Source organism: Oryctolagus cuniculus, chromosome 10 (assembly GCF_964237555.1).
Source record: "Oryctolagus cuniculus chromosome 10, mOryCun1.1, whole genome shotgun sequence".
Lineage (NCBI taxonomy): Eukaryota > Metazoa > Chordata > Mammalia > Lagomorpha > Leporidae > Oryctolagus > Oryctolagus cuniculus.
Window position 1 is genome coordinate 103,597,657 of NC_091441.1, and position 6,869 is coordinate 103,604,525.

General features: G+C 56.1%; 1 long non-coding RNA gene across 3 annotated transcripts; it reads left to right on the plus strand.

Annotated features, from left to right (window-relative positions):
• Positions 1–3,065: 3,065 nt before the first annotated feature.
• On the plus strand, positions 3,066–6,869 carry LOC138843971 (uncharacterized). Of its 3 annotated transcripts, none has more exons than XR_011379229.1 (4): positions 3,066–4,268; positions 4,409–4,515; positions 5,084–5,138; positions 5,757–6,869. It is a non-coding gene; the product is annotated as an uncharacterized lncRNA (long non-coding RNA). The 3 variants fall into 3 exon arrangements; XR_011379230.1 differs by having other exon boundaries at positions 5,895–6,869; XR_011379231.1 differs by lacking the exon at positions 5,084–5,138.

Here is a 6,869-nt window from a genome sequence, read left to right on the forward strand (position 1 = left end):
AAACCCCCTGGGGCTCTGTTTCTGGCTCTGTCAAGGGGGTGTGAGTGTCAGGAGCACCTGCCTCCAAGGAAGCCCCCGGAATGGCAGCAGACTCCCCTGGTTGCTGGGTACGGCTCGTTCCTTACAGGCCATTGGCTGCCTGGGCGGGGTTCTGGGAGCTGCCAGCATCTGTGGGTCCTGGGCTGTGGGGAGCTGGCTCCTTCCTGTGACCCCACTGGCCTTTCCTTTGTCCTTGCCCCTTCTCCTTGCCTCTCTGTCCCTCCACATTGGGAGCCCCCGAGGTCTCTCTATCCCCTTCTTTGTCCTCTGTTCCTATCCAGTCCAGGTGGCCTCTGTTCCTCCCCTGACCTGGGAGCCCTGGGGTCAGAGCCCTGGGTGTCAGCATCCGGGAGCAGATGCCAGGACCTGGCTCAGGGCTCAGGTTCAGAGACAACTCTTTCCCGGGGCTGAAGGAAGCTCCTTAGGCCTTAGTAGTGGAGTCCATGTGAAGACAGCATTATCACAGAGAAATGGTCATGAGTCAGGCAGCTCCCAGAACTGGAGCAGGTGCTGAGGACCCCACTCCATGACAGGTGCTACAGCATTGCTGGACAACAGGAAGTGAGGTGGGGCGATCAGCACCAGGGCTCCAGTTCAGTCCCCACACCTGCCAGTCGAGCACCTCTTACTATTTAATTGCTCACAGCCTAATTAGTGAACTGGATACAGGGCCTGTGCCTCAGCCACAGCACAGTGCCTGGATGAAGCCATCTGAGTTGGGTCTTGGGCTCAGTGCATGTCCCTTATCCAGTCCGTGGCTTCCCATGAATTTTATTTAACATCTGGTAAGGCTTCCCATGAGGTTGTCTTCTGTCTAGAGGTAGAAAGAGGTGTCTGGGTGATGTTTAATTGAATTCTGAAATCGGAATACAAAGCCTTGTTTTAGAAACTCCGTTCTGTGACTCTGGTTGACCCTGGCTGGTGTACTGGGACGGTTGTTCCGGACAACCAATGACTGGATCTGGGGAGGCAGGGGGAGCCGGAAACAGGGTGGAGCCTCAGAGCACCTGCAGGTGCTGAGCCCCCCTCTCCTGCCCAGAATGGGAAAGACTGTTCGACCCAGGGTGTCTGTGAATTTCTGTGGAGTCCAGATGAGCGTGTCCAACACCGTGGGGAGCCGCCCTCACCGTGGGCAGCACCACCCAGCTTGCCCAGAACTCGGAGAGAACAGGGCCGCAGGGCAGGGGCGAGCTCGGGGCTCTCATGGAGCCTGCGCGTCTCAGTGCTCCCCCTCAGGGCTCAGAGCCCCTGGCGCTGTGGCTTTTCCACTCTGCAACTCACACCCGTGGCCTGGGACTCCCAGCTGCAGCCTGAGACCTAGAAGAACCCGGCACCTGCTGGGTCCTGGTCCTGGGTCCTGGGGACTCGGTGTGCACCTGCTCCCAGCTCTCCTGGTTTCCTACTTGGCAGACGGCTGCCCCTGGGACTTGGCAGCTGCCATCACAGGTGAGCCCCTTCCTCTGACAGACCCCCTCCTCTGCACCCTCCCTTTGGCTCCCGGGAACTGTGGCATGACGATTCTGAGTCCTCTGGGGACATTGCTGGATGCAGAGGTGGGGGAGAGGTGGGGTCTGGGATTTCTGGGTTCTGGAGGCTTCCATGTGGGGCAGGGGACAAGGACCACTGTCAGGCGTCCTCAGAGCCTCTGTGGATCCCTGCTGTAGACTGTGAGAACCAAGAGGGCTCGCGTGGCTGGGTGGTGGGGCTCTGGGGGCTGCCCCTGACACAGGCGTGCTCTGACCAGCTGCACACTGAAGGGGCTGTGGCAGCGGGTGGCTCCACCCACACCCCTCCGGGATTAGAACCACCTGCTGGCTGGAAGCCCCAGAGTCCTGGGCATCTCCCCTTGAGGATCCAGGTGTTAAATATCAGGAATGTTTTCCACTGACTCGCAGAGGTCCCAGGAAATGTTGAACCTGGGCCCTGGGTAGTGTGCGGGTTATGTGGGGTGTGGGTTTGGGCACAGGGAAGTGCAAACTGGGGCTGTGGGCGTCCTCTTGGGGCAGGGGCAGCAGGACCCCTGATTAGGCCCCAGTTTTGTTTCTCCTTGGTCAAGCCCAGTCCCCTCTTACACCCACGTGGACTGCTGGGATCTCAGGAGAACGGGTGCTGCCGGGGCCTCGAGGTCCATGCGCAGCCCAAGGGAAGGCCTGAGCTCTGGGCTGTGCTGGTGGCCCGGGTGCTGTGACTCCTTCGCCCAGTTCTGGCAGGAGGGGCCAGGGCCATGGGCAGCAGAGAGGGAGTGAGGTTATGGCTGCGAAGCTCCCAGTAGTGGATGAGCCCATAGGCGAGTACTCAGGGCAGACAGGGGCTGTGCTGGGGTCTCCCCCGAGATTGGGACACCAGGACCTGCAGGAGCCCCCCCTGCAGCCTCTTTAGGAAAGGTTTCCCCACCAGGTTGCACACTGGTAGCCTGTGGGGTGGCCCAGGTCAGTCACGTTTGCTGGGGCTCCTGCTGTGCACAGAGTTTGTGGTGCTAACACGGGGACCTTCTCTGTCTCCCTCTCTCTGTCCTCCTCTCCATCTATTTGCCTTCGAATAAATAAAGAAATCCCTTTAAAACCAAAAGTGGAGCAGCTGGGACATAACAAGACACTCACTTGGGACGCAGGCCCCGTGAGCCGCGGCTTTACAGCTCCGTCACAGCACCACTGACTTGAGTGACAGAACATTTGATGTGGCGTCGCGATGCCAGTGACGCTACACCATGGTTTGAGGCGATCATTCAGGGGGTGAAGAGAAAGGAGTGGATACACTGAGTCTGCAAAAGGCAAAATTATGGAAGATGCTAAGACTAGAAATGAAAAGGTTTCGAAATAACCTCCAGGGTTTAATTTCTCAGAACAGTAATATCTCTCTCTTCAACCTAAGGAAGAATTTCTCTTTTCTTTTTTTTTTTAAAGTGGAAAGGTTCCTGTGCAAACCAGTGTGGGGCAGCACCTGCTGCGGTTTCCTGCTCTGACATCAGAAGGCGCCATTGTGACCTCATGCCCGCTGCCTGCACAAAGCCTTGGCTGGGCCTGGGTTCTGTCATTTGCCCAGGAAGTGCTGTCCCGGGGACCTGGGGCTGGGAACAGCTGCCTGTTTGTTTTCTTGTTGTGTTTTTGTTCTTCCAGCTGCTGTTGTTTTGGTCCAATTTGTTTTTTCTTTTTGTGTTTTGATTATTTTGTTCTTTTTTTCTATTTTATTTATTTTGATTTCCTCCAGTATTCGTATTCTTTTTCCCTTTCTTATTGATTTTCCTTAGATATTTCATTTCCATTTGGTTTTTTCTTCACTTTTTTCATTGACTTTCCTCTTGTTTGTGGTTGTTCTTTATATTTTCTCCCATTATTTGGTTTCCCTTTGTTCACTTTGAGTTTTTTTTCTAATTCTTATTCCGTTTTTTTTTAATAAGACTGTGAGTCGTCTGCTTGGATTTTTATTACAGTGAAAGTTTATGAATTTTTTTCTTTATGATTTATTGCTTTTTTCTGTTTTCTCACTTTTAGCTGTTTCGATAGGGTTAGTCTCAGTTGTGCGTCTAGTTGAGTTCATTTAGTTCATGTTTTCTGTGGTGATGTGAGCTGACTTTGTCCATTTTGTGTTTTGAGTTCTGTTCATTTGATTTCTGTTTGTTTCATGTTCTTTTGTGCTCAAGTATTCAAAGCCGTGAGAGCTGATCTGTGTCAGCTGCTGGCTCGGGTCTCCCAGACGTCAGCCCTGCTGACCCTTCCTGGGGGAGCCCTGGAGAGGGAGAGGAATCCGGAGGAAGAATCGGATCCTGCGGCTCCTGTTTGGTCAAATTTGTTTTTTCTTTTTCCATTTTGATTGCTTTGTACTTTTTCTATTTTACTTTGTTTCCTGCCATTTTGTGTTTTCTCATTTTAACATTTTATTCCGCTAGAACAGTCTCCGTTGTTGGTGTGGTGTAGTGGATACAGTTCATGTTTTCTGTTGGTGACGGGAGCAGAGTGAGTTTGTTCATTTTTGTGTTTTGATTTCTGTTCATTTGATTTCTGTCGTTGCATTTTCATTTGTGCACCACTCGTCTCCCTTCCTGGGAGCCCCGGGAGAGGGAGAAGAATCCCGAGGCCAGAATCGCATCCTGGATGGGGACTTCCTGGGGCAGGGACTGACTACCGGTCCCCCAAGCCCTCTGTGTCCCCAGTGGCTCCCGCGTCCCTCAGCAGAGCGGGGCAGGAGGTGTCCATGGCGGCTCCTGGGGCCCGAGCTGAGAAGGCTGTCAGGTGGGACAGGTGCTGTCTACATGGGGGCGGGAAAGGGTTTTTCCTGTGAGATTCAGCCTGCGGGGGATTCTCAATTGGGGGTCTCCCATGTTTGCAGGGGAGGGGTGGTGGCAGTGCGTTCTCCTCTCTCCCCTGCACAGGTAATTACTGCCCAGTCTGGGTGGCTCTACAAGGTTTAGGATCCAAAGAAGCCCAGAAACCTGATCTGCACCAGCAAGAAGACTTCCTGTGGAAGGAACTCTTGGTGGTAAGGGACTCACCCATAGCGGGCGGGGTCACCCCAGACAGCCAGGGTGTCCACTGGATTTGCATCTGTGTGGGGGAATGGAGCAGGTACATAGCGGGAGGGGAGGACTCACACTGATGCCCATGGCCCTCCTTGGTCAGGGGAGAGTGCAGAGGGGCTGTGGGCTTCACCCCTGCAGGTCTGGAGGCTCCAGCAGCATGAGCCATACCACGTGGGCGCTGGCTGTGTGCAGCTCTGTACCAGGGTCTAAGGAGGGGAGAGGCCGCGGCAGCTCCTGACAGGCCCCAGGCTGCAGCAGCCGGGGGTTCCTCTCCTGAGACGTGGAGCTGATGTCTTGGTACTGCTCGACCTTGCCCTGCTGCCCCAGCCCTGGGCCAGGCAGTGTGGCCGAGCGCCTAGGAGCATCCTCACCGCCACCCCATCCTCAGGACAGACAGACTGCCCTGGGGTCTCCATGGGAGATGCAGCAGCTCCCACCTGGACAAGGGAGCGCAGACTCGGGGCAGGTGGAGGTGGGGCTGCCAGGTTCAGGGAGACCGTGTCCTGGGCATTTCTGTCCTTCCTGCAGGCCATGGCTCCTGTGCCGGAGGCCCCTGGCCCATTCCCCATGGGTGTGGACGGAGGTGAGTGCATCTTCTCCTCTGAGACTCAGACGTCCGGGTCCACCCTCCTGAGAGCCCCTGACCTTCGAGTCGGGCTCTTCAGTCCTTGGAGCCTCAACATGCCCCCCTGGGAGATGGGTGTCTCTGAGGGCCACAGTGGCCCCATGAGTCTTGCATACAAGGTCCTTCACGGTGCCTGATGGGGGATAAGCACGTGAGAGAGGGGACCCCTCTGTGGCTGCCGGGCTTGGAGGTCCCTGCCGTGAGCTGTAGACCAGGCCAGCAGCCGGGGCTGTGCTGGGGCCAAGCAGGGGCGCTGGCATAACTACAGCTCTGTGCTGCCAGCACTGTCTCCCTGTGTCTGTCCTCGGGGGGCTGAGCCCCAGGGTGGGCATCTCCTCTGGCTTGGATGAGGCACCTGCCACCTCCCTGCTGGTCTGTGGGCTTTGTCACCAAAGTGCCCTTGGGTCTCAAAGGGTCAGGAACCAGGGACCAGGCCATGGCATGACAAGGCCGTGTTCTCCCCTTGTCAGCTTGTCCCTGCCCCAGCCCTCTGACCTCTCAAATTCAAAAGGGTTGGGTCCACCAAAGGGTCTACACGGCAGATGCTGCAGCAGAGCTATGTCTCTGGTGACCCAGGTCTCCCCATCTTCCACGGGAAGACGCACTCCAGGACCTCCAGCTCAGAATCTTTGCCTCTGAGGTCTCCAGGAGTAGAGTGTCCTTCTTCCTCGCTCTCCCAAGGACAGGACCCCGAGCTTCTCTGCCTGCCTCCAGGTCACCACCATCGTCCACAGGAAGATGGACTCCGAGATGCCCAGCTCAGAATCCTCGCCCTTCCAGAAGAGGTGTTGAGTGTCCCTCGTCCTCGCTGCCCCCAGGACAGGACCCTGTGGCTTCTCTGGCTGCCCCCAGGACCAAACGATCTACCACCACGAGAAGGACTCCAAGACCCCCAGCTTCCGAATCCTCGCCCTCTAGGAACAGGTGTTGAATGTCCTTCGTCCTCGCTGCAAACAGGAGAGGACCCCGTGTCTTCTCTGGCTGCCCCCAGGTCACCACGATTGTCCAAAGGAAGATGGACTCTGAGACGCCCAGCTTAGAATCCTCGCCCTTCCAGAAGAGGTGTAGAATGTCGCTCATCCTCGCTGCCCCCAGGACAGGACCCCATGGGTTCCCTGGCTGCCCCCCAGGTCACCACAATCATTAAAGGAAGAAGGACTCCGAGACGCCCAGCTTTGGAATCCTCGCCCTTCCAGAAGAGGTACTGAATGTCCCTTGTCCTCGCTGCCCCAAGGACAGGACCCTGTGGCTACTCTGGCTGCCCCGATGATCGTCCACCGGAAGATGGACTCAGAGACGCCTAGCTTCAGAAATCTCGCCCTTCATGAACAGGTGTTGACTGTCCTCGTCCTCATGCCCGAAGGACAAGACCCCGTGGATTCTCTGTCTGCCCCCAGGTTACCACAATCGTCACCTGAAGATGGACTCCGAGACGCCCTGTTTAGAATCCTCGCCCTTCCAGAAGAGATGTTGAATGTCCCTCATCCTCGCTGCCCCAAGGACAGGACCCCATGGCTGCTCCGTCCCCGGGGAGCAGCTGCTGCCTGGGAAGAACCTCGTTGCCTCTGTTGCTGCCCATGGATTGCCCTGCACTACTGCCTCTGTGACTGCAAGTTAACTGATTTATGGTTTAAGAGAAATCCATTAGGTCAATAAATTGTGGCTGGAGAAACATGAAGGCCTCAGTGT